General features: G+C 36.8%; 1 protein-coding gene and 1 pseudogene across 3 annotated transcripts in view; one reads left to right on the top strand and one right to left on the bottom strand.

Annotated features, from left to right (window-relative positions):
• Nucleotides 1-27,939, top strand: part of LOC117151082 (scavenger receptor class B member 1) — a 113,598-nt gene that overhangs the window by 671 nt on the left and 84,988 nt on the right. The window lies entirely within an intron of this gene.
• On the bottom strand, nucleotides 16,226-17,442 carry LOC117136573 (annotated as a pseudogene).

The following is a 27,939-nucleotide window of genomic DNA, read 5'->3' as shown; positions in this document are numbered from 1 at the left end:
ATCGTGAACAAATTACATATATCAATTACTTACGGATTCCGTTCGACCCTGAACTTGACCATAAAACAAACCCAAACAACCAGAAACTGAAACATTTAAAACATGTTACTTTCCTTATATGAGTAGTGAGACAAGTACGATTGCTTGACTTACTGTTGCATAGTATGCTGAAGAGGGCGACAATGATCGAAGGTGACCTTAAATTGCGCTGACGACCTTGCTTATATAAGCAAATCGAAAGTTTTTGTGATAAAATTTAAGGGGATATTGAATCGATAACCATACAGGTTATTAAATAGTATATTATTACTTATTTATAACTTATACTTACATTCAATCCAACAATTTTGAAGTGTTTTTCACTTCGCTACGATTTTTTTTAGAATACAAATTTAATTTAAATTATATTATATTATATATATATATATAAATATTGGACGCAGTTCCTAAAAAATTGTATGTAAAAATGTTCGGCATTTAATTTCATCACATTATATTGTAAGAATCATTAAAAAAGATCAACCGAATATAATGAAAACTGGATTTAAGTGCCCTATTTTAAAAGATGCCCTATTTTTAATTGATTTTCTTAAGCACTTGGATGTGAACAAGTTTTTTTTTAATTATTTAATAACAATTTGACCTGAAATTACCTGTAATTAATTTTCAAGTTTTTATATATATAATGTAAAATCTTCACACTTTTAAAGGTACATATGCCATGGGGTAAAAAATGCACCTTCAGTATACAACAGTTTTAATATCCACCTAGTTTTGACGACTGTTTTGCGCGACTTTTTGATTCGCATTCACACAATCGATATACCCGCTAATCATAGAGTAAATACCAGATTCGTTGAGAAGTATGTAACAGGCAGAGGGAAGCGTTACCGACCATACTAGCCGAGTTTATCTTCCCATGCCCGTCCGTATAAACGTCCAGATCCCAGGAACTACCATATAAAAGCTAGAAATTATATATTTAGAGAGATTAGATATGCAGATTCCAGAGACGAAGACGCAGCGCAATCTTGTGGTAATGGTCCGCTTCACACCTTCTACTGGATTGTGGATTGCCGATATGAGGACATAGGTCTGTCTATTTTCCTTTTACTTGCGAATTTAGATGAAAAGCAACGAGAAATGCGTACGTTTGCTAAGCATGGTCCGGTATTCGTAATTTATTTTTATTTCGATTTGGTCAAAAGTTTTTGATTTCGTTTTTTTGCAAACTTTTTACTATCGGAATGTTTCGTAAACAGTAAGAAGCTGTGTAAGCTTCAGAGCGGCCACCTTATTCACAGTTTTAATTCCGGTGTTCGCAATTACTTTTTTACCGAACTTTGACCATTTAAGTAATTAAATTCAATAGCATTATTTACGAACAACACCTTTGGCCCTCATTTAGCTTAATTAATGAATTCTTTTATATTTTATAAGTATTTTCACCTGTTTAGTTTTACCAACAGTACGGCAGCCTTCGCAATAACTTTTGGCGACGTACTTATCGACCCCTTGCCAAATCGAAAATTTTTGTTGCCGACGGCATAATTTTGTATGTCAAATCTGAGGTGGGTTCAGAAATAATATCATGGAATAAACATCAATAGACCACTGGGTACACTATTTTTTTCCTTAGTAAATTAAATCTGATTTAATCTAAAAAAAGGAATTTTCTTTTCATTTCGGCCAGACAAAAGTGCCCGTTTTACAAATCAAATAATTATTACGAATTCGAGAACCGAGAAAATTCGAGAAATCAAAATCGAAATCGTAACATTCTTACGAATTTGATTGCCGTAGAATGCCCATTTATTTTGTTCTAAAGTATTACTGATACTCTCCAAATAGTAATAACAATTTACATTATTTATAATTTTTAGAAGTCTTTCCTGCTTCAATGTGTCTTGACAAATAAAATTAAATACAAAAATGGTTAAAAACATGGGCGGCACGATCGTCGAACATTTTTTGAAACTTAGTCTTATTTTATTCACAAATATAATATCTGCTTAAAAATATAATATAACAAAAAGCGAATATGCTATAGTCGAGTTCCCCGAATATCAAATACCAGTTAACTCAGCTATTGAGAATGCGAACGCGAAATTGCATAATTTCTCAGGTTATTCCCCAATATACGAGATATTATAATATCTATCGATATTGAGGAATAAAGTGAAGAAAAAATTTAAAATTGTTCAAAAGTTGGGCGTGACCATTTCGTAGGTGTAAGAAGGGGCGTGGCCACAGTGTATTTGGTACATATACCCATAGAAATGGGCAAGACAACTATGAAAAGAAGGTAAATCAAAACACTTTTCAAAAGTGTGGGCGTGGCATGTTCGTTCGTTAGAGTGGACATGAAAAAACGTTGTATTGCAACTCAATAGGAACTTAAAAGATTAACACAAAAATGAAAAAATATCAAAACATTTTCCTAAACTGTGAGTGCGGCAGTTTTGGGCGGTTTGTGGGCGTTAGATTCGGCAACATGGGAACGCTGCGTCTATGTCTATGGAAGCTGCGTGCCTATTCTCAACCCTCTAGCTTTTACAGATCCTGAGATCTCGACGTTCATACGGACGGACAGACAGACCGACATGGCCAGATCCACTCGGATCAGGATCTATAGATCAAGAAAATATATATATGCTTTATATGGTCAGAAACGCTTCCTTCGACCTGTTACATACTTTTTAACAAATCTGGTATTCCCTCTTATTGTTTAAATTTAAGTCAAATCATCGGATCATCGAATTGCAGAAAAAGTCTGCGCTCTGCGCAATATTAAAACCTGATATACGTGAATTTTCAAATCTCATATGTTAAGCCTGTCTGTATTGCTTCGCCGGGCAAGAATATGTGTGCTTACTAATTCAAAATGTATTTCAGTACAGTATCAGCTATTAATATAAGATAAGTATAAAAAAGAAACGCATTTTCAAATTAGAATAAACCTTGTTTTTATATATTTTAATATATTCTAATGAAAAGCTCCCAAAGATTGTCCTTTATAGATCGCTGCGTTTCAACTCAGTTCGCTTAATTCTCCTTATTTTCACTTTATTTTATGGGACTAAATTTTTTCTTTAAATGTAACAACCGGATTTTGTATAGCTGTATCGTTTATAATATGCTTTTAAATATATTCAACATGTAGAGTAAATATAGTCGAAGCGAAATTGTTTGATAATTGTATATTGGTGCAAAACACGAAAGAAGTAGTTTGTAAGTTAGTTTTTGAACTGAACCTGATTAAAAAATTTCCGGTTTTGATTCATATTGCGAAAGAAGTATATATTATATATTATTGAAGTGTTTGTATGTATAACATGATATGACTTCGGCGTCATTTCATGTTGTGGTACGTATGTGATAACGCCAAACAGAAAAAAACTTGTTTTTGTAGTATAGTATAAAACCTTGTGAGTATTATCAATGAGATTTTAAGTCAATCTGTCCGTTTGTCTACCAGCCTGTCCGTCAGTACATATGAGCGCTGTGATCTCAGAAACTATAAAAACTTGAAAGTTGAGATTAGGGACGTAGATTGGTGATTCTGGGGACGTAGACGCAGCGCAGGTTTGCTTTAAAATATTGACACGCCCACAAACAGTCCAAAACTTTCAAAGCATTTCATTTATTAATTTCTCTTCCCATTTCCTGTTGATATGCCAATATAATGTTGGCACCGCGCACACTTGTGTAAATTATTGGTTTATTGTGTTTATTCTTTGCCAATTTGTGTCTCTAAGTCACCAAAATGATGCAATTCCTCCCCAGCACTAGCTGAGCCATGTATTTTTAATTTTCGGGTATAGCGTCAGCTCTTGCCCTTACTGTGGATGGAAATCCGACTTTGCTGTAATCGGCCGGTCACACCACCTGATATTACCATATCAAAGCTATCGCAAAAACTAAACGGTTACCAAGTATTTAAGAAATACAAACGCTTAGAAAGAAAGTGTAATTATAAAAAATGTAATTAATGAATCAATCTAATGACATATACATAATTAATATACCCGTAAATTAAAAGAAACAATAAAAGCTAAAATGTTCGATTAAGCATGCAGACCTTGGATTCGCCTAAGCACTGATCAAACGTCCTCAACCCGTTCATTGTATAATTTAACATACATAAATTTTTCAATTCAATCTTTTGATATCTCAATTTCTTTTGATATCCTTACAAGTTGATGTTAGGCCCACAAACCGGCCCATGTATACGGCCACGCTAGCACGTTTAAGAAATGTTTTGATTTTTTTAAAATATAATTTATATGTAATATTGCATTTCCTCACCTGGTCATAAAAATTGTCCCTAATAACAAGAATTCCGAAAAGTTACAAAAATTCTATTGTAAAGTCGGTCGTATATTTGGGTGTAACTTGAAAAAATCGGTCAATTATATCATTAAGCTGGCTTATTCGGTATACCCAATTTTATCTTTTTTATATATAAATAATTTGGGTCGTAGCTAGCATCCTTTCCATTCCTAATATCAGCAATGTCTTGATAACAAGTTTTGTTTCCAGACAAAACAAACAGTCAACAATTTTTTAATTTTTGTAAGTTCCAAACACATTGGACTAATTTTTAGAGGTGTGTGTTATTCAATATCTATTTTAGCAAAACCGGCTATTACAATAAACCAGCTCCACTAGCTCCGATTGTAGATCTTCAGTGATCCCTACTTATTCGTTAAATTATATTAAAGCCTAAGTATTCCCTTTTCGTTTTTTTTTTTTTTTTCGATTATTGTATATCCCGTTATGATCGGACAACCACAGATTTTTATTTTCTTCTGTATAGTATTTTGCGCAAATATATTAATCCTTTTACTCTACGAGTGACGCGTAATAATTACCATGATTGATAATCCTACAATTAGTGCAGCATGGCCTAAAATGTGGTGAAACCAAAGACACTAGAATAACAAGATGAGATGGCCATACATTGGTTTGACAGCCACTTTTTTGGTGACGGCCAATATTGCTCTCTGTCCGCTCGCTTACGGTGAGAGCGTAAGAAATCTAAAAATAGAATTTGCTTGCTTGTGTGAATAAAAACAATAGACGAGAACGTGTTTATGTGTGCGTACTTGTGCTAGAAGATTTTCGTGCCAAAATCATTTCTGATCGAAGAAACGAATTTACATATTTGGAGTTGTGGCCAATTTCGTAGCAATCAGTTCATCGTCTAAAGTAATAATAATTTTAAAATTTTTTAAATTCGTTTGTTAAAATCGCCGCTCGAATTAGCTACCGTTTACATATTTATATTTATGTATTTTTATTTTATTTATATTATGTTATGTTAATTAATTATGTGTAATTTATGTAATAATCGGTACCCAGGGAACACCACGGGGAGGCCATTACAATTTTAATGGGGTCCTTTATTAGGCCTTCGAGTCGACTTGAAATATTTTAATGTTTAACATTAAAACATTTCCATTTTCCCCAATTAAGTTATTTTTCTAACTATAGTTTTTTTTTATATTTTGCGTCCATTTTTCAGTCGCCAATTATTTAAATATCGCTCACTTTTTTAATTATGAGATAGAATGCTGAGCTTAGCTTGCTTGTTTTGTCTATCAGCTATCATCACAGTCCACTTGCAATGCTTAAAAAGGAAAACTTTTATAAGTTTGTTAAACAGATCTGTTCTATGTGTATAACATTCATTATTTTCATAAAACCATAATGAGAAGGCACTACTTTCATTTGTACACTTAATGCATTGCTCAACAATAAATTTTTTTATACACATTTGTTTTTTATTATTTTTAAAAATATTTTAAAAACTTTAATGTGTACTATTTTTAAGCAATATTTAAATAATAATAACATTAAGGCAATGCCAAACAGGAATTTTTCACATGGTGCCAATTGATCAAAAATAATATAGATTTAAAGTCTAAGCACTTCTAAGGTGAAGGGCATATTTTGTCAAATTTACAATGCATGAGCATACGTGTGCACACATACAGTTGTCTGCTATCACTGTATGCGTAGAGAAGAGCTGTTTGCTGTAGCGCTCTCCGCTCTTTCTCTCTCGAACAAAAACTCGAAAGAGCCTGGAGCCACCTCTAGAGCCACGGCCAAAAAATCGTGTGCCAAAAAATCGTATGGCGTTACGCATCTTGTTATTCTAGTGTCTTTGGTCATACTCTTCTTATTTTACCATACTGATAAGTCGGATATGGGATGTAAGGAGACGAATGAGGTCTTTTTGGTCACTATCTTATGTTACAAAGTTTCTTGTACTCGATTGAAAAATGAATTTATTTATTTATTTATTCTGAATCCAGAAGGTTATAGATAGCAAATTCATAATTGTGATACTTGGCGAGTACGTTGTAAGTGTGTACCAATAAATTGTGGTTCGGTTGCTGCTACTGGTTTCAAGATGCATAATGATACATAATGGCCCTTGCTCCTTTTCCATGTTCCAGTTCCTTTAACGATGATAGAACCTCATTGGTAGTAATGTAGAATTCTTTAGGTTATTTAGTACCGTCACGTTTTATGTATTGTTGGAAAAAGCGAGTTAGAGTCGAGTTTGCCACATGTCGGGTATTGTTGTCGTTGTCAACTAGTATGCTCCATGCGCTGACGTTATTCTCTTCTTTAAGATCGATATATACTATCAATCCATTTTGGATCATTAAGTACTCTATTGGTAACTGAGTCAGAAGCTTTACAAGAACAACAAAAACAAGAATTTGTGTGGCTATTGTTTAGTGAACAATTTTTCAATAATTTTGGATTAGAACTGAGCCTAGCAATGCAGCGCTAGCAATGTCTGACCTGTTTCCCATTTTAAAAAGCGGAACAGCAAATAACTTATCACAGTAAGGGGGAAAATTACATTGACGAAAAAGACAGCTTGCAAAATATTTAAGAATACAAATAGGGACCATATCAAGTCCTGTTGAAAATGAGAATTGGGACTTTTTAAGCTTTCGAAGACATCAGCTTTATGAATAAGTGCATTTAAATTCAAATTGGTGTGGGGTGAAGGCTGGGTAAATTTAATATCACTGTTATTGAAAAAGAAAACAACAAACAAGTTGGATATGGAATTTTCATCTGACGCAGAAACGAATTAAAAAACAACGAGAGAGAAAGCAAATAAGAATTTGCTCATGCCATTATTTGGTCCCTCAAGTCATATATTTACATTTTTAATTCACCCATCAATATGAGTATTATCATCAAGTCACACACCTCCCGGTTGTCAAAATTCGCCTTCAACTTCATGTAGAATATTAGATATGATTTGAAGATGGACGCGGCAAGGTAGTTGCCCGCGAACTCCTCCGCCTGCACCGTTGTTGCAGGGATGTCAACGTGGCACGTTGCTGCTCACGTAGTTGCTGAAGTGTGTTACGGCGAGTTGCTGCCCACAACACAGTCACCTCGTTGTCGCCTCTGTAGCTGCGGTGTGGTACAGAGTGCGGATCGGGATCAGGTGGTGTCCACGATCGGTGACTATAGCTGAAGTGACCAACTGGAATAAGCCGGTAGCAGGGTCGTAGCTCCGACTTGATATTCACGGCAGGTATTTTACGATAGTTATGTTGGCATGAATTAAAACCTCGTAAATTATGCAAGATATGTTGACAATTGTTTTTCCTAGAACTTATTAATTATTTCAAAACATTTTTCATTTTGACGCTAAACTCATATTCCTCGTGTTCTCCACAATCAGGACAATTTTATTTTCGTGCGGCTCGATTCGCGAGAAGTAGTCCCGATATATAAAAGAGCACAGAAACGAGGAAACCCGTAAGTCAGCTAATGTGAATGCGAACTTTCATAAAAAATCGATAGAAATTTACAAGACTAATAAAAATGGGAAAAAATATCAACACATTTTTTAAAAGTGTGGGCGTGTCCAGAATTTGTCTTTATCTCCTACCTCCTGTCTCAGCCTCCTAGCTTTTATAGTTCCTGAGATCTCGACGTTCATACGGACGGACAGACAGACCGACATGGCCAGATTTTTAAATTAGAATTATTCTAGTTTCTTTGGTTGAAAGTTGGTGAAATCGACTTTTTGCTGTGGTTCTGGATTTTAACCGGCCGGTTAATAATGTCATCAATTGAGAGTAGACCATTTGAGTTGGGATTTTCTTTGCATCAGATTGCCTTATTCTGAAGGAGTTACCTAATATAGTACGAAACGAAAAACCGTGGATAACATTGCAGGTGTTGTAACCTCAGATATGACAAATGTTTGCCTGTCATCAACATCTAATTATATTTTCATCGTAAATGGTTTAATATCGTTTTCAATAAAATAAACGAAAAATCATGAACTTATTGACATTGCGTCCGGGAAAATGAGCAATTGAAAGTACAGGGATGTACTACTGCCCAACCGGCAAAACCTATCATGTTACAGAAATAAATATAAAAATGAAAAATTAATCCAAAAAATTATTTAAATATTTGGGCGTGGCAGCTTTGGGCGGACTTAGAGCGTTTTGGTGGGTGTTGCAAAATTTTTTTGTAAATCAATAACACGTTATTTAAAAGTGTGGGTTAGGCACTAAGACATGCGTCTTAGTCTCTAGAATCTGTATGCTGAATCTCAACCTTCTAGCTTTTATAGTTCCTGAGATCTGGACGTTCATACGGTCAGACGGACAGTCGGAAATGGCTAGATCGAATAGGCTATTGATCCTGATTAAGATATATATACTTCATATGGTGGAAAACGCTCCATTCTGCCTGTTACATACTTTTCAACGAATCTAGGATACCCTTTTACTCTACGAGTAACGGATATAAAAAGGCAATTAACTGAATGAATAAATTTCCATTGCATAAGTGTTAATATTCTGTCATAAGTAAACTTTTTTTGGAGCTAACAAGTTATTTTTATTAACTATTACTATTTTAAATGTAAAGATTTTCGAAAAAAACTGATTTTATATAAGTTTGCTTACGCATATGCATAGCTTACGATTGTGAAATAGATCGAGAGCCTTGATTGCTGGGCGATGGTGAACCCATAATCATTAATGCTTCTCTCTATATTCACGTGATGAAAATGATAATGAAATAATAATGAGAAGCTGACATGATTACAGGATATACATTTTAAACCCGCTGCCGACAGCGAGATCCGACATACTTTCTCCCTTGGGAACGTGGCATTCAACTGCGTCCGCAAGGTGGAGCAGACCCAACTTATTCACTACTGCATTCGTCAGATTCAGACATATTGAAAATTGGGGCAAAAGCCATCAAATCGTAGTTCTATGTAGATTACTTCTTGGGTGAAGCGGATACGATAGCGGTGGAGCTACATCAACTAAACAGGGAACTTACATTGATTCTACAGGATGGCCAACTGGAAATGGCAATCAAATCAATGCAAGTTTGTAGATGACGCTGGAGACAATACATTATCCCAAAGCATTCCCTGCTTTCGACGCTTACGCAACATTAGTTTATTAAAATAAGAAGGCTTACAGAGCCATTTAGGTTAAGTAATGATTGTAAGTCCGAATGGCAAGAAATGTCCTAATACTGCAGGCATATTTTAAGACCATCTACGTACACAAGAAGGTGTTATAACTAATAGAAGTCATCAATAATTAACCCTAGGTCGCATGTGGACATCGTTGTAATCTTGAAATAAATCTTATACCCAGCGTGCCACTATTGGCACTATTGGCAGGGCGGATGCATGCTTATGTATCCAATAGGAATTTTACATGTGCCTAGCTTACGCAGGAAAACACGTTCTTATCAATGCCAACGTTTCCTCTTAGTCCATCCGCTGTCCTCGTAAACAGGTATTACGTGAACGGCCTTTCGTGAACTTGCTCTCTCTGCTGAACTGGAATTATTTCCGTTGCCTGCAGCGGGGGAGAAAGTTAATATCGGACAATGGGTAACGATAGTTTGGCATCGCTATGGTGCTGTCATAGCACATGAGGACTATTGGCTAACTGAACAGAATTCATCATTTGTGGATGTCGATTGATTGCATATTGAGATTTGATCGGCGTCTTCGATTGAAATTGTTTTTGTAATGACTTAGGATCGATTTTCAAATATTTTTCTTTTCGAAAACTTAAGTTTAGTCTTACTTTTCAGTAGAGCGATTAAAGATTTTATTATCCTCTCTTCCAAAGACCGAGTGATTTTACCAGCCAGCTTCCTTGCCTGGGTGCTAGGACAAGCTTTAGCCGTTCCTCTTAGTTACAACAGTGGAGTGAGTGGTGGGCAAGGGTGGTACCAGGTGGAGAGTTGTCTTAACGCGTGGAAGGAACACCCTGCCCGCATAACGTCCTAAAGCCATTCGACCCGCTCGTGGTCCATTGTCAAGGACACACAGGCCAAAAAAGGCAAGGCACACAGGAGCAGGAGCAACGCCGCGCAGCAGACGGCGATCACCGGAGGAGTCAGCTGTGAAATACTACAATAAAGCGACTTTATTCTAAAACTCTGTCTTCTCTTTGGTCGGGTAATCACACAAATCATAAAGTTGGTGGGACGAACAGAGAAACTCTCTGAGCTACCCGCTGCAACTCGTAGGGAGCAGAACCATTGAAAACAGTTCGTTACACGATACGAAAATGGTGTCCTAAGAGTAAACGGCCACTTGCGATGATAAGAAAGTTTTACTCATAGCATGAAGGTAATTTCTGGCAGCGTTCTCTTAATCCTTTGCGTGTGGATGTCCATATTATTGGATTTTTGAACACTGGGTCCTCCAAATGCTCGTATGACTCGCCGGATCCAGCTTTTGGACAATTACTTGGGCGATATTTGTTCAGATTGAGCCAAATACATTTTTTTTAACTTTAATAAGCTTACAAAAAGGTGTGGTTCATGTGTTACGCTTGAGATCTCGGCACCGACTGCTCGTCAATTTTATTCATCTCTCTTCTCTCTATTCTCTCACGCTCTTATGGCGTTATTAGAAGCGACGACCACTCCGCGTCGGCCAATTTGCTCTTCTTGCGTGGTTCTGATTCCTACATGTATATGCAATTTGCGTTACCAACGGAATTGCTTTTATTGCCTTTAAGTTCATATGAATATTGCTAAGCAATATTGTTGTTCAACAACACACTGCAACAACAGCGATATAATCAAATTTAGAGCCGTAAACAGCTTTGTATACACAATGTATCCTAGTACTCAAATCACGTCGGGGTCACAAACATGTTGAGCTAATAAGCTAATGAAAGACGATTTATGTGTGTAGAGATTTCAAATGATTATGTTTAGTTTAACAGGAGAACGCTTAGCCAAATATTATCGCACAAATAAGGTAAATTGTGTCTTCAAAGTTGACACTTTTACATTTAACAAATTTTGGAACCAGCAGGCAGCTGTGGCACCCGAGAAAAATTAAACTAAAATTTCTCAAATCCTTAATAATTCCTATTAGTTCGAAAATGTATATTATTATTATCTATTTTAAAAAGACTGCATTGTTTACTTAAAATGTAAGTGAAAAAGGTTCAACTATTTTTGCAGAAATTGTTTATATACAAAACATGTTTCGGTCTGACCCGAAAATTCACGATTGTAAATATGTAAGCAATTGTTAATCATCGGATTATTTATTATTATTATTTATTATTATTATTTATTATTATTATTTATTATTATTATTTATTATTATTATTTATCTAAAAACTAAATGCATTATAAAGCAGTATAATAAGCTTTCTATTCAATGCTTCAAGCATGCTTCCTTGTTTCTTTTGTATACGTTACTCGTAGAGTAAAAGAGTAAAAGGGTACACGAGATTCGTTGAAAACTATGTAACAGGCAGAAGGAAACGTTCCCGACCAAATAAAGTATACATATTCTTAGTTAGGATCAATAGCCCAATCGATCTGGCCATGTCCGTACCTCCGCCTGTCCGTATTATCGTCGAGAGCTAGAAGGTTGAGCTCTAGAGACTTGGCGCAGCGAAAGTTTGTTGTCCCGTGTTGGCACACCCGCTCTAACGCCCACAAACCACCCAAAACTGTCACAGCCACACTTTTGAAAAATATTTCGATATTTTTTCATAATTTTATCTATCGATTTTTAAATTGTATTCATTTTAATCCCCAATATCTATCGATGTCCCAGAAATGATGAAATTTAGCGTTCGCATTCACAATAGTTGAATAACGGGTATCTGATAGTCGAAGAACTCGACTATAGCATTCTCTTTTGTTTTAACATAACTTTGCTATTATTAATTATTTATTTATTTATCAAAAATTATGAGACTACAAATTTTATTAATGTTAAATACTTATTTATATTTTATGAACTGTGTTCGCTGCGGCGATTTCAGAATCGGTCGGCAACCCGCGCTGGAATTCTCGTTGTTGTTGGGATTTAACGTTAATTTGCTAATGCACTTATGTTTTTGTCGAGTTATCTCTTCTCTGACGGTTCTCAGGTCTCTTTTCATATGTTCATTTCGGATAAACCAGGCTGCTCTAGTGATTGTTCTCTGTAACTTCGATTAAGCCCTTTGAATAATGTCAATGTTACTGCTGAGACACATCCATAAATATTGAAATACTTCCGTTTTTCGAAGGCAATTCATATTTCTGATTTTATTCGATTGACGTGTTCAATAGCTGCATGATTCTCTTAAAAACCGAACTGGTGCGCTGAAATAGGGTTACGTAGGGGATTATCAGGGTCATCATACAGTTTTCCATCCTTTGGAAATTACCCTAGTTTTCTGATAGCTGGAAAACATGTTGATAGCGTTCTTGATTTGCATTGCCTTAACGTTATTATTATTTAAATATAGCTTAGAAATAGTAATAGCTGAATATATGTACATAATATTACAAAATAAATTTCAAAAATGACTTCAAACAATTGTCATTAGAATATTCAGCTTGCGACGCAGACATTGTCCAGTAGACATCGATTCGTAGGTGCTTATGACCGCACGTCGTGCCTCATAAAATTAATTTTGCATTGAGCTGGTCTCATATTTGTATTTATTTTATAAATATGAACTTTTAACTATCTATATTTGTATTATTTTATGAAATATATTTTTTAATATGTATTTTCCTTTTTTGGAAAATTTATGTTACAAATTTCAAAAGTTACTATTTAATTATTTAAAAAAATAGTTTTTATATTTTAGGCGGTGAAAGACTTTTTCACTTATACTATTACAAGAAACTTTATTACTTGCTTGACTTTGGTTTGAAGCCGTTCACGATATCGTCCCGATTCAGACTGATTCAGTCTGATCTTCTCATCCTTAATCCTGATCCAATCAACCTCGGCCAGAAGATTTAGCTGAAGTTGTTTCACTACATTGTGAAATTGAAATTTGCTGACTGGTGCAGTTTGATTGAAGCTCATGTTGTTCAGTTGTTCATGGCTTGGTCAGGTTCAATAAGTTGTTCATGGCTTGGAGGTTGTGTTTACTTTAATTTTGGTTATTTATCGGGTGGCTAAGTGTTAGCGACAAAAACATGGGCCAAACGTGGCTAAGTGTTGGCGACTAAAACAAGGGTAAAGGCAATGCTGCTGAGATTGGAGTTTGAAATTTGTTTATCAACTGGGGCAGATTGCTAAATTTATGGGTTTGATTATTTGCATGTGCTTAAGTGTGGCCGTCTTATGATAAACTTATAATACCTAACAATAACAATTCCAGATCGCAACTTTTTTTGACTTATAGGTTGAAATATTGAAATTTGTCCATTTGTTTTCCATGGAATTAATGAAGACTTTTCTGGGCATGGTTGTTGCTCCTGACACGGAATACATTTTCTAATCAACTTTCCAATTTCTAAATCCATATTTGGCCACCATACGTATGAGCGAGCCAGCATTTTGCTTTTCAGCATACCAAGATGTGACTTATGAAATTCTTGTAGAATCTGTTGCCTAAGTTTAGTTGGGATAGTGACCCGATGACCCCACATTATACAGTCATATTCTACAGGCAATTCATTGGCATTATTGATGAAGCTACAAAATATATTTTTATTTAATTTTTGTAGTGATCCAAATTTTAAAGATTCACAAACTTTTGACAAGATCGAAACATGTCGTGACTCACGAGCAATACTCGTGAAATTCAATGTGCATGGACTGTTTGATTGTTTAAAGTTGACATAATTAAAATCATCATTCTTATCAATCACTCCGATTTGCGGAATTATTGACAAGCTATCTGCTTCATTCGACAAACCATTAATGTGTTCAATTGTGAATTGAAAACCTGATAAGATTATTGTCCACCTTTGCAATCGTCCAGATGTTATAAAAAAAAGCTGTCTGTGCTCTTGCTCAGACCGTTTTTATCGATAGAAAGTCCCATTTTTTCACATTTAATTTAAGTTACTTACTTACTTAAGTTTTACTGACTTCAACCTTCTAAGCTCATTTTTTAAATTTATTATATGTTCCTGCAAACAAGCACAAGTCACAGTAATATAATCTTGATAAACTACTATGCCTTGCAAAGTAAATAAATAAATAAATAGCTGTTGCTGTCTTTATACCAAAAGGTAATCGCTTTACTTTTAAAATAGCAATGTGTGTGCTCCAAGTACATCTTAGTTAAGATTCCTCATCTAAGTGTAGTTGATTATATAACGAATATAATCAAGCATTGTATATAATGTGCGTCCTTGAAGGGAATATAAAATATGTCGTCTATTCTCGGCAATGGGTAACTAACATCAATCAGACATTTGTTTAAAGTAATTTATAATCACCACATATTCTAATATCACCATCTGGTTTTAAAATTGGCACCAATGGAGTTCCCCAATCAGAACTGTTAACGTGCTCTAAAACACCTAAGTCAATTAAATCTCTTAGCTTTTGTTCAATTGTATCTTTCCAGGCTAGTGGTAACTGCCTTGGCTTGAAAAATATTGGTTTAAATGCAATGTTACTTTACTTGCCTTGAATAAACCTAAATCGGTTTTAAATACTTCCGAAAATTCATTTTTAATTTATTCTGTAACTAAAGAGTATTGCTCGTTCACATTTATGCTGTTTACCTGTATTAAATCAAAGTAAAAGGCTCTTAAAAATGACCTACCAAGCTAAGCTGGACTCGTTGTATTTGTAACTACGACTATCATTTGTTTTTTTTTATGCCTCGATATTCAATCATTGCATCGTACGCACCAACAATTAGTGTCCGCTTCATAATTGCTTTTTCATATGTTGCTTTTGGAATAAATGTGCAAGGTGCACCAGTGCCGCAAACAACATTCATGTGACATTCATCAACAGGTAACGTATATGCATCACAAATAGTAGTAGTTGAAGCCACTTTTAATACTGAAAAATTTTGATTAATTTACTAAATAAATTTGAGTTAACATTTAAATTATTTAATTTTGATACATGAGTTACAGATTTTAATTTACATTAAAATTTATTAAAATTTACATACATATTACATTTACCCCCTTTTGCCACAATTACGACAGTCATAGAATTTGTAATTGCATTCATCAGAGTAATGCTTTCATCAGCCACAATGCGTAAATGCCTTTTTCTGCATGCCTTTACCTGTGCCTTTCGTCTTTTTGCCTTTGCATTTGCCTTTGCCTTCGTTGTGTTTCGCCTTAGATTTGCCCTAGAAACACATAACGGTGAGTGTGGACTCCACAAGCTATGTAGGACACAAGGGCGTCGCCAGGGTAGGGCAATGGAGGGCAGCTGCCCCCTCCTCGACCTAAAAGGAATCTTAAAGAAATGTTATATCTTGCTGACGTAATAGGCAGGCAAACTTGGGCAAACTTCCCTTTGTTTATTTACGCTATATACTGTTCTTATTCTCTTAGTCAACCTGCCTCCACTTCTATCGATCTGCTTCCCATACATAAGCTGTTTGCTAGGTGCTTTCACTAGGAGTTTCCAGTGTTGAAAGATGATTTTGCAGAAAATTTTCTACTGGGTTTTGAGTTTTTTTTTTAATGAGTTTGAGATATTATATTCATTTTCTGGCGGTTTGGCGAAAAGACGATTTATAAAAGTTTCATGAACTATATTCTATATTCGCATAGTCATAATTATTGTGTATTATTTAGCAGCTATCAGAAGTACCAAAAGCAAGTTTCTAAAACGTTTGTAATTACTGGGGCTTCTCCCTCCTTCGCTCGGGTCCTCCATTCGTCATCCCTCCCGAAAATGTTATTCGAGCTCAAATACAAAGAACCTGACTAGTGGCTCCTCGATGATACACCCTTTTCCACCTCATTCCATTTTGTGGCAGTCGACTCCGGCTATTTCCTTACGGCTTTGGACGCTACCAGGCTTGGTTGATGGGCCGGATAATACTGTTCGGCTGTGTCAGCATCTGCAGGTCCGAGCGTAAGCTCCTTGGCAGCTCCGAGATGTCCAGCTGGTGCTTGAGCACCACCATGGTGGCCAGGGTTTTCAGAGTGGACTCAAAGTCGAGCATGCAGATCACTGTAGTCGATAAGCGCCGCACTGGGCGGTAGAACTCTGCCCGCCTCTTGAGTGGGTGAAACAGCTGCCGGCGAGCTGGAGGAGCCGCTCCTCGGACTGGTGCCGCCAAACAGAAACATCCTAGTGCCGATCACAATGGCGCACTGTCTCCGCCGCGCCGTCGGCGCTTTGCCGTTGGCCCGTATCAGGTTCCACAGCTTGGTGCGCGAATCGAAGGTGTACAGATCGTTGAATTGCTGATCCAGCAGGCCATTATAGCCACCGAAGACTTCATGTCCAGGTAGACGATCTCGTGACAGTAGGTCTCCTCCTGGCTGTGGTACGGACTGTGCTAGTCGCCATGTCCGCCAAAGATGTACAGCTGTGTTCAAAAAAATAGCAGTGCGATGGAAACTAAGAAACACAAATGTATTTCTCCATGTCCCTTTTTGGAATCCACTTTTTATTCCACTTATTTTTGTAAAATGGAATGTATAGATATAGAAAAAAAGAAAATCCCGTCAGTTTTTCATGTTATCCTTTTTTTTATTTACATTCTTGAGCAAATTCACCACTTTTAGGCTGTTCATAAGAATAGCAGTCTCTGGTTTTGTCCATCGTAAAGTCTCGAAATGATCAATATTTTCTAAAAAGTGAGTTTGGTTAAGATAATTCGTATATTTTAAAGGGCAATAAATTAAAAAAAAATTCAAAAAATTTTACATGTACATGCGCTCCTGCTCATAGGCCACCGACGCATGAAAATCTCTCTAGCTGCGCGGCACGCCAAATGTCTGAACATATCGCCACTCCATGGTGTCCAGATTAAAGGAATGCACATCGCTGCTGAGCTCGTTGATCTCATCGACGAATCCACCGAAGATGTACATACTATTGCCAATGACACAGGCCGAGTGGCCATCCCGCGCTCCGGATAGACAGCCAGTGACCTTTGGCCTGCTCTGCAGCTGCGATTGAAGGCCACACAGTTGTAAAGGCTGATATTAGACGCTAGCTGCGCTCCGCTCTGCCAGTTTTGCCAGATGTTGAACATTACGAAACGGGAGTTTGTGCGCGTTGATTGGAAAAGTGCCGTTAACAGCATGATCCAACTACACAGGTCCCGCCACATGCATGGAAAATGGATTCGATTGGGGGCAGTGCAGAACACGACGAGTTTCAGACGGAGATCGGCGGGACCTGTGTTGTTGGATCATGGTTAACAGCGCGCGTATCTAGCCTTAAAGTGTTGCGTTATACACTTGTACAAAGCTTGCAATTCAATTCAATTGAGAAAAGATTTCTGGAAATAAAAACATTTTGTTGCTTAAGCCCAGCACGTACAAACAATGGACATAAGAAAATTTTTTGGTAAGTACGTATATAGTAACAAGTAACAAACAAGTAAAAGCGTTGAACTAAGGCAGGCCCGATTATGATAAGTAAATGGTTCATGCCGTGGGTATGAGTTGACCTCAGAATTCAATGTTTCTGTTTTGGCGCTATTATTTTACAAAGTTCGTAAATATTTTATTGGTTGGCTTTTTAGCAAAAAAGCGCAAACTATGTGACGAAAAGTGGAGAAAATAACAACAATGACGATGACAAAAAAGAAACGAAACGAAGAAACGAAAACGAATTTGAGAGAGCTGTGCCTGCTCCCGACTTACATAGGTATTGGTATATCCAAAGGTGCTGCGGTCACTTCAACCGAAATGGCAAGACCAAACTTATCGGAAGATTTAGCCCAGGATGATTGCAATGAAAACTATATTGGTTGGTGCTCATCGCTCTTATCCTATGAAAAAAAGACCGAACTGCTCAAAAAATGCTTGACACCGCCCAAGACGTATAATTTTTTCCTGGACGCAAAGAATTTAAAAAGAAAATTCAACTATGCGTGGTTAGAAGCGTAATCGCCATGTTTGGTATATTCATTTGCCAAAAATGTTCCTTTTGCAAATATTGCGCTTTATTTCCGCCAAATCCCAATTCATTTCACGGATTATTGGGTTATTTTGTCGTTAAGCCATTTTGCAAGTTTAAAGATTTCCACGAACATAGAAAAAAACACATGGAACCACACTTTCATAAGACGGCAAGAAGCTGCTAGATTATTTCTAGAGAATGTGCCTGTGGACGCACAAATAAATAAATACTCCCAAAAAAATAGAAAGGTAATTACATCTATAATGGTGTGGCGAGGCAAGCACTTCGGTGAAGGAATTGTAGAGGACTTATACAAGCTTAGAATAGACGCTGGAGACAATGTTTGAAAAGAGCATATGGAGCATGGAAAAAGAAATGTAAGATTTCGATCAGTTGAAATTCAAAATGAAATCATCAGCCTTTGTTGTGAAGTCTTAAAAAAAAACAGTTTATACAATTAGTTCAAAATGCAGACGCATATGTCGTTATAGCTGATGAAACTGCTGATGTGTCTGGAACAGAGCAATTGTCAGTAGGGTTGAGGTATTTCCATGAAGGCAAAAACGAAGTCCAAGAATCGTTTGTCGGGCTTGTGGAAATAAAAACGTTGGATGCAAAATGCTAAATGCTAAATGCAAAAGCTAATGCTGTGACGATTTCTTAACTAAAGCAAATCTCAATCCTGACAAATGCGTTGGACTGGGATTGGATGGCTGCTCAACAATGGCTGGAAAGGAGGGCGGTGTGCAGGCAATCTTACGCAAGAAATACAAGAAAGCTTTATATTTTCATTGTTCGTCGCATAACCTAAATTTAGTCATCAACGTCCTTAATGCACTGCCAGATATTCGGAAAACCATTTGAAAAACGAAAAACATTATTACATTTTTCCGCGAGTCTGTTTTAAGAAGGAATATAATTCCCAACATATCCAAGCTTTGTGAAACGAGATAGAGCGAAAAATACAAGGCTATCAAACGTTTTAAGGAAAATTTCGGCTATATAATGGAAGCATTGCAAGGGTTGTCACCTGATGGCAATGCTGCTACCCGAAATATTGCCTTCTGGCTTTATAGCGCTGCTTCCAGAGTAACATTTATTATGTGTCTAACGAAAATTGCGAAATACTCGGCGATGCTGGAGCCGGTAGTCAACATGCTTCAATCAACGACTTTATATGCGGTCAAGGCCTCTCAGCACATTAAACGCAAAATACATCTGTTAAGAAGCCATCCAGATGATCCTGATGGTATAACGGATGAAGTATTGAGGGATGCAGCAGTCGTCGCAGAGACAATTGGGTTGGAGGAGGATATGACATCACTTCCTCGCATATTTGGCAAGCAATGTCACAGAAATAACCATCCAGCTTAAAATAGCTGACAGGAGGTCATTGACTATTCCTTACTCGATAATCGGTTTTCCGATAAGAATAATGTATCATTTTCTTTGTTCTATTTACATCCGGCAAAAATGGAAATAATGTCAGCAGACACACTTATAAAAAGTTGCGAAATAATTTCTCAGTTTTACGATTTACCCAGCCTGAAAAATGAAATTGAGCTTTGGCAACAAATGTGGCGCTGTAAGGAAACAAATCCATCTGAGATGACTGTTCTTGATTCGATTCAGCACGCAATTGATGAGTGTTCATCGATGACTAATTATTGACGACTTGGATGAATTTAATAACAAACTTTTAACAGAATTTAGTAAAAGTCCCAGAAAGTAAAAATTGTAGTTTAAAAAAACGCATTTGTTTTGTATGTGTATATACCCGTATGCCTCATGAAATCGGGTTATCCAACCGCGATATAGGCAAAGAAACTTGTAAGTAAAGGGTATGCGCTCTGGGTAGCAGAGGACAACTTTCCCGCATTTTCAATACACGACATGCATGTGCTTAAGTGTGACCGACTTATAATACCTTACAATAACAATTCCAGATCGAAAGTGTTTTTGACTTATAAGTTGAAATATTGATGAACTTAATATTAATGTTATAAAAGATACTGCCCGCAGCACCCTGTTGAAATTTTGAAACGAAAATTTTGCCACGCCCACTCTACGCCCATATTTTTGACGTCGTATTGCTTTGATCTTAAAATCTTGCAATGGTCTTGATTTGGTCGGATAGAGCGAGCAGAATTAGGCGAAGCAGTGTAAACTGTTGCTTACAATTCAAGGTATGCAGCAGCGTATGCATTTCAGGATCTTCCTTTCAATCTTTCCCAATTAGTTCTTTAGCCTTCTTGACTTGAAAAAAAAAGCTCATGTGCTTGTTTAATGATATCTCCTTGCATAGCCGCAGGAACAACTACGAGTTCGCTCTCGTTGTGCAAAAGACCTTGCTTCATGGAAGAATAATGTTGTCTTCTACATTAGAATATCGATCATTGTACAACTTACTCTGTCATTGTTTGCTGTAACTTGTGATTGATTGCAAAACTCTGCTAGAATAGCCAAGAAACTTTGTTTCAAATTATGCACTTTATGCTCAAACGATACTGAAGGTTTGATCCTGTTTTGTCTGACTTACCAAACCGGGTCACTTAATTTTGACTTCTTAGGCTTATTGTAAGTAGCATATGTTTTTAAATTATATTTGCCTCCGGTATCAATAAGAGAAGTGTTCTTTTCGTTATTGTTTTGTGAGCAGTCTTAAAGCGGGGACCGGCCTCGCAACGGCGAAGACGGCTGGAATGCGAAAAGTAACAAGGGCGATCAGGTCGAACGGGAATTAATGGACGTTGGAACCCGGCAAAGCGGGAGACTGTGAAATATCGGTACCGCGCTGGATCTTGGAGCCGGCTGTGGGACCGAAGGACAAACGGTACCGGTGCGGACTTTGTACACGCTCAAAGCGGACACACCGTAAACTAACGGAAAATTAGTTGGACATTGTACCCGAACGGGCAGTGCGCAAAAGGGGAAGGAACGGGATCCCCGCGGCCGGGATCACAACACGCGAGGCATAAGTACGATTTTCAGTCGGAACGGAGTCCGAAGATAGACAGTGAGTTAGAACGCGCGGAGAAGGTCACGAATCGAGAACGCACGGTGGAAGTGACGGTCAGCGAAAACCAACTGTGAAAGTGTCGGGCAGGACACAGACGAGCAATACAAGTGTAGATCGATCCTTGAAGTGGTGAAACAAGGACCTGTCGTGCTTAAAAGGGACAGTGGAGTCAATGGTCGGCAAAAGGGGTCCAGGCCGATCGTTGTCTTAACCCGTGGACGATACGCACTGAGTTCTTATCTCGTTTAGTCACATATCGTATAGAATCGTCCCCTATTCTCTGTCTTCATACTGATTGCTTGTCACGCATTGTGAGCCTTTAAAGTACGTAACAGGTAGTCCAACTCGAAAGAGATACTCCACAGACTGGACGCCACTACAAACCCACTGGAACAAGTTGAATTGAATCGGCGAGCTTGTTTTTAAATTCAAATTCGCTCTTCTAAAACGTAACGTACTGGAAGGTAATGTGACACCTTCTACAACATATATGGCGAATGAACACAATAATAACGCTGGCTACCTATAATGTTTACCAGAGGATTTCCTTTATTGCTATTTCAGAGAACAGCGTTGGCTGTTGAATAAATATTGAAATACTTCTGTTTTCGAAAGCAATTCATATTTCTGATGTTATTCGATTGACGTCTTCAATAGCTCCATGATTCTCTTAAAAACCGAACTGATGCGCTGAAAAAGGGTTACGTAGGGGGTCAGACATCAGGCATTTTTCCATCCTCTGGAAATTACCCTTTTGTGATAGCTGCGAAAAATGTGATAGCTTTGCCCTAATCGCTTTGGGACAATTCACCTTCCGGTTCCCACATAGCTCCTTTGTTGACCAACTTGAGGTTCAACCCAGATCCAGACGATGTGTTGGTGTGTGTGTCGAGATTTCTTCCATAGGGTGTTGACATGGTATCTCTGTGGTTGGCATCTGAAAGTTTTTTAAGTGTCTAGCATTCGTTACGAGAGTTGGGCATAACACCTGACACTTTAACAATGCTGCCTTCACGCTCTCATACTTCATATGTTGTGGTATCAAAGTTTGGTGTTAGCCTTCTTAGGAATACCATATCTTTGTCTTCTCTCTTTTTATGATTATCTACTTTCCTCTTATGTTTCCGTATGCAGCCGTTGTCTTTTTTTCCGAATCATGAACTTCACCCAATATATCTAACACATAAGGGATTTTTTCTCCAATCATTCGGTTGAACATTATTTTGGAAGGGGAGGTCCCTGTCGTGATATGTGGAGTTGTGCAATAACATAAACCTTGATTGCTTGTAACAAATTGGATTTGTTCCAATGGACACTTTTTAGTCTCTACTAACGATCAATTCATATTTTCAACCTCAACATCCCCTGAGGTCAATATGGAGAAGTCCTTATTAATTGAATGCCATTCGTGTTACAGTATTGTTCGAATATCGTACTGATATATTGTCTTCCGTTATCAGTCCGCACATATGTTGGGAAACGACAAAATATTTTTTCATGGCCCCAACTGATTCCGATGTTATTGTCTGTACAAATTTTAACTCCGTATATCTGGAAAAATAGTCGATAAACAAAGGACGTATTTTCCATTTGAAACAAATAGTTAGAAGCTGTTATATGTACCAGCATCCCAGAAGATTGCATCCAAACAGGTCAATGCAGGTCTCCCATGTTTAAGATGTAGACAATGTATACAATTGGTGGAAACTCGCATAGTCGGGATAGAGCACACGAAATGTTCTCCTTACCCGCTTTGAAGATTACTTCCAATTTAAAGGCCAATTTAAAGACGATTTTTAACGGCTTTTGGTCAGTCACCAATTTAAATTCTAGTCCGGCTAAATAAAAATATAACTTGACTCCCCACACTACAGCCAGGCTCTCTTTCTCAGTCGGTACCATTTTTCTACTTCTACAAGTTGCGGCTTGCAAACGGAACAATCTTCGCATCGTCGGTGGTGTCGAATGGAAGAAGTTCTGATCCTAGCGCAACTGGACTGGCATCTGCTATTAATCCTTTTTTATTGTTTCGCTTAAAATATAATAATCTCGGAATATTTGCCAAATAGAGCTAAAGGAGTTCATATTCTCGCCCCAGTTAAATTTAATTTCCCTTTTTAGCAATCTCCGTTGGTCCTGCTTTGTAGGACGGGGATATATTTGTATGTAGCGTCTATGTAGCGTCTTAAAAACCTTCGATTTTCCATCTTGTTTTTGAGGTTTATGAATAAAAGAATCATTTTCACCTTTTCCGGATCTGATAAAATGTACCACAAGAATTTAACTTACTGTGCTTTCCAAACACATTTTTCATCATTCAAGATTACATTGTTTACCTTCAGAACATCTTTCACTTTTTGTACTGAGTCAAGCAATTTTTCGTTTTTCCCAAAGATATAGTCTATAACATTTTTGCATGTTGTAGGAGCCGAGTTAACACCAAACATAAATTTGTTGTACCTGACTAACCTAATCGGGGTTATGAGAGTGGTTATGTTCCGGCTGGATTCTTCTAGCTCAATCTTATGACAATAAGTTTTTAGGACTTGTGTGAAGTAGTTTGCTCCCCTTAATTTCGCCTTTAATGGCTCAAATACAGGCGGTGGATAATTCTCTCTTGCTTTATATTCATATCTATGCAAATCCTGATTCCTTATGTATGTAAATTCCATGGGGGATATCAAGAGAGAATGACCTATTACTGGCTCAATAATATTAATACAAATTTCTCGACTACTTTGTCCATAAGTGCAACTGATATGCTTCTTATTGGTTGCTGAATCGGTTTTATGCACCGATTGACAATTTACCGACTGACTTTTCCACTTTGGGAACGGTGTCAATTTTCTGTGCTTCGGGTCCTAAACGTAAGACATTTGGTTTGAGTGCCGTATCCTTTCCCAGTTGTGGAATACAAAACGTTTCTTATTACAAACAAGAAAGAATGCTATAGTCGAGTTCCCTACCTATCAGATACCATCAGATACCCGTTAGTTAATATGCGAACGCGAAATTTATGATTGTTTTGGAATATCGATAGATATTGGGGACTAGTATGAGAACAAATTTAAAAATTGTTGAAAAGTGTGTACGTGATCGTTTTGGGCGGTTTGTGGGCGAGCCAAAATTTGCTTGCAAAACCGATAGATTTTACAAGACTATGAAATATTAAAAATATCAAAACATTTTTTAAAAGTATGGGCATGGCAGTTTTAAGCGTGTTGTGGGCGTTCGAGTGGGCGTGGCAACATGGGTCAACAAACATCTATGTCACTACAATCTGTATGCTTATTCTCAACATACTAGCTATTATAGTTCCTGAGATCTCGACGTTCATACGGATTTACAGAGCAAGATCGACAGGGCTATTAATCCCGATTAAGAATATATGTATGTAGCAACGTAATTATGTCTTCATCATAACTTACTTATAAAAAAGATCGACCGCGGTGGTCCGCCGTATCGATTCCTCCTTAAATAAACAAACATTTCCCGATATTGCGCATCCACTCAAGCCGTAACCAAAAACCAGCCACTAGGCAGGCACATAGCCACGTACTACATAAGAATTCTTGTTCCATATGTATGCACATAAGCAGAAGCAAGAAGCGCTCTCGCGCAGATCAAGTAAACCCTCTAACCCCACTAACCCAGTAAATCTAAGATTTTCTCACACCATTTGTTTCAGTCTTAAGCCGACATGCAATTAATAAAAACACAAAGCGGATTCATTCGAAGTTTTTATTTATTTCGGCGTTGATCTTAGTTCAAATACGGATCATTTATTTGACTCAATACAAAAACTATTTTACTGGCGCAGTCGGTATCCGAACAAGAAAAGAACCGCGAGTGGAAAATAAATTAACTTTTATAATACGGTACACGTGAACAATTACGTTTGTGATTTTCGTTACTTCAACTTGGATTTTAAATCCATTTCGGTTTGCCCAATAAAGTAGAAGAAAACAATGAAAATCCCCATATAAAATTCATTCCATAAGTCCAACGGCAGGGGAGAGAAACATTACAAATAATAAAATTTTAGAAAAGTAAACATTTTTTCAAGTAAGCTACCAAATAAGCAAACAAAAAAAAACATCTGAATAAACTTAAAAGTGCAGCAGCAAAAATCAAAACAATAAAAAACTCCAGAAGAATAAAACGTGAAAACTTAATAAAATCTATCGAAATAAAACTAAAACAAAATACAAAATGGCACAACCTAAGATTGCCGCACCACAACTCGTAACCCTAAATGAAAACAACCTAAGTGAAGCGCGAAGACAGCTCAAAGACATTTTCCCATTTAATGGAGATAGAGTGGATTACATCCTAGAACTCTACCCAACTAACGACCAGCGACAACCACGCATTTTACTCGGAGCTGTAGAACGAAACATAGATTGACAAGTAATAAACATCGAGGACTGACTCAGCTTGAGGTCAGGGTTAATTGTTAGATACAAACACAAACGCCAAATTACAAACTTCTGGAAAATTTCCGAGAGACACCATATAAAGGAACTTTACGAGCATTCTGCGAGGAAGCTGAAAGTAGGCGTCAACTCTTAATAGCTAAACTACATCTAGAAGGTAACAATGCCGACCTCATCCTTTATTTGCAAGCAATTAGGGACTCTATTAATGAAGCAAAATTTCGAAAAAAAATATTTAAACTAAAATTGAAAATAATACTTTCCATGCAAATACAAGTAAAACAAACCCAAACTTCCAAACTTATCATCAATCCAGATATCCACCATATCAACAACAAGCCTTTTCCTAATCCATACCAGTATCCACCCATTCAATCACAATATCCACTCATGCAAACTCAACAACGACGAATGTTCAACAGACCACCCATGAGACCTGGACAAAATCAATTTGGTGCAACTAGATTTGCAAACCCACAACCTAATTTTAATAGGAATCCATTTCCACAAAAGCAACAAACTATAAGTAATAACCCCAATTTCAACATTAAACAACTTATTAAACGTCCTAGACCAGCTGACAGCGATCAATCAAGAATGTCTATCGACGAACTTAGACTACAAGACGCACAAGAATATGGACCAACTGACCCAAACTGTAATCAACACTTTTATGAACAAGAACTTCTTGACTACAATCCATACCAAACCCAGGCTGACAGTAACCAACTTACAACGCCATCACAATTAAATGAAAATATTTCTCAATCTAACGAGAATTTTCGGTTACCAGCCTCGGCCAACACCAATACATAGAAATAACACAGAAAGGTCATAAATACAAATGCCTCATAGACACAGGATCGACCATTAACATGATGAGAGAAAATTTCTTTAGTCTCCCAATTCAAAACACTAAATGCAAAGTTTTTACATCTAACGGTGCCATAATACTAAACAAGTCTATTACATTACCCATTAACAATACTTTTAACAGGCCTGAACAATTTTGTCTACATGATTTATGATTTATTAATTGACAGGAAATTACTTAGTAATGGACAATCCATTATAAATTATAAAAATTCCACCGTTTCAATTTATAATAAAGTATACCCATTAGTTAATTCAGACCCAAATGAAAATCATTCATTTTACATTCAAAAACAAAAAATACCAATATCAGATGAGAAATTAATTCCAACTTTCATAAAAAAAAATAGATTTTAAACTGTTTCGATTAAATCATCTAAATGAAGAGGAAAGTTCTAAATTAAAAATATTATTAAATAAATTCAAGAATCTTTAATATCAAGAAGGAGATCATTTAACATTCACTAATACAATAAAACACGTAATAAACACAACACACAATTCTCCTATTTATTCTAAGCAATATCCACTATGCATGAAATAGAAGTAGAAAATCAGGTACAAGAAATGCTTAGGCAAGGTTAATTAGAGAAAGTAATTCACCATATAATAGTCCTACTTGGGTAGTATCAAAAAAACTCGACGCTTCAGGTGAACAGAAGTACAGAGTTGTAAATGACTTTAGGAAGTTGAACGAAATAACAATTCCAGATAGATATCCCTTGCCAAACATAGATGAAATACCTGGTAAACTAGGACAATGTGAAAATTTTACAACAATAGATCTAGCGAAAGGGTTCCACCAAATAGAAATGGACCCAGACTCAATTCAGAATTAAACCAAACCCTCTTAAAGTAAAATCCATAGTTTCATACCCAATTCCAACTAAAGTAAAAGAGATCAGAGCATTCCTCGGACTAACCGGTTATTACCGCAAATTTATCCCTAATTACGCTGACATAGCAAAACCTCTGACACAATTTCTAAAAAAAGGAATGAAAATAGACACAAAAAGTCAAAATTATTTAGATGCATTTGAGAAACTAAAAGCCTTGATAATAAGCGAACCAATTTTACAACTCCCCGATTTTGAAAAAAAATTCGTGCTTACTACGGATGCTAGTAACGTAGCCCTTGGTGCCGTTCTTTCTTAGAATTAAATTACAGTGCGATAGAAAAGGAATTACTCGCCATAGTATGGGCCACTAAAACTTTTCGCCACTACTTACTTGGACGACAATTC

The sequence above is a fragment of the Drosophila mauritiana genome, chromosome 2L (assembly GCF_004382145.1).
Source record: "Drosophila mauritiana strain mau12 chromosome 2L, ASM438214v1, whole genome shotgun sequence".
Lineage (NCBI taxonomy): Eukaryota > Metazoa > Arthropoda > Insecta > Diptera > Drosophilidae > Drosophila > Drosophila mauritiana.
Note: the sequence above shows the minus strand (reverse complement) of the source record. Positions and strands in the feature narration are given on the sequence as shown.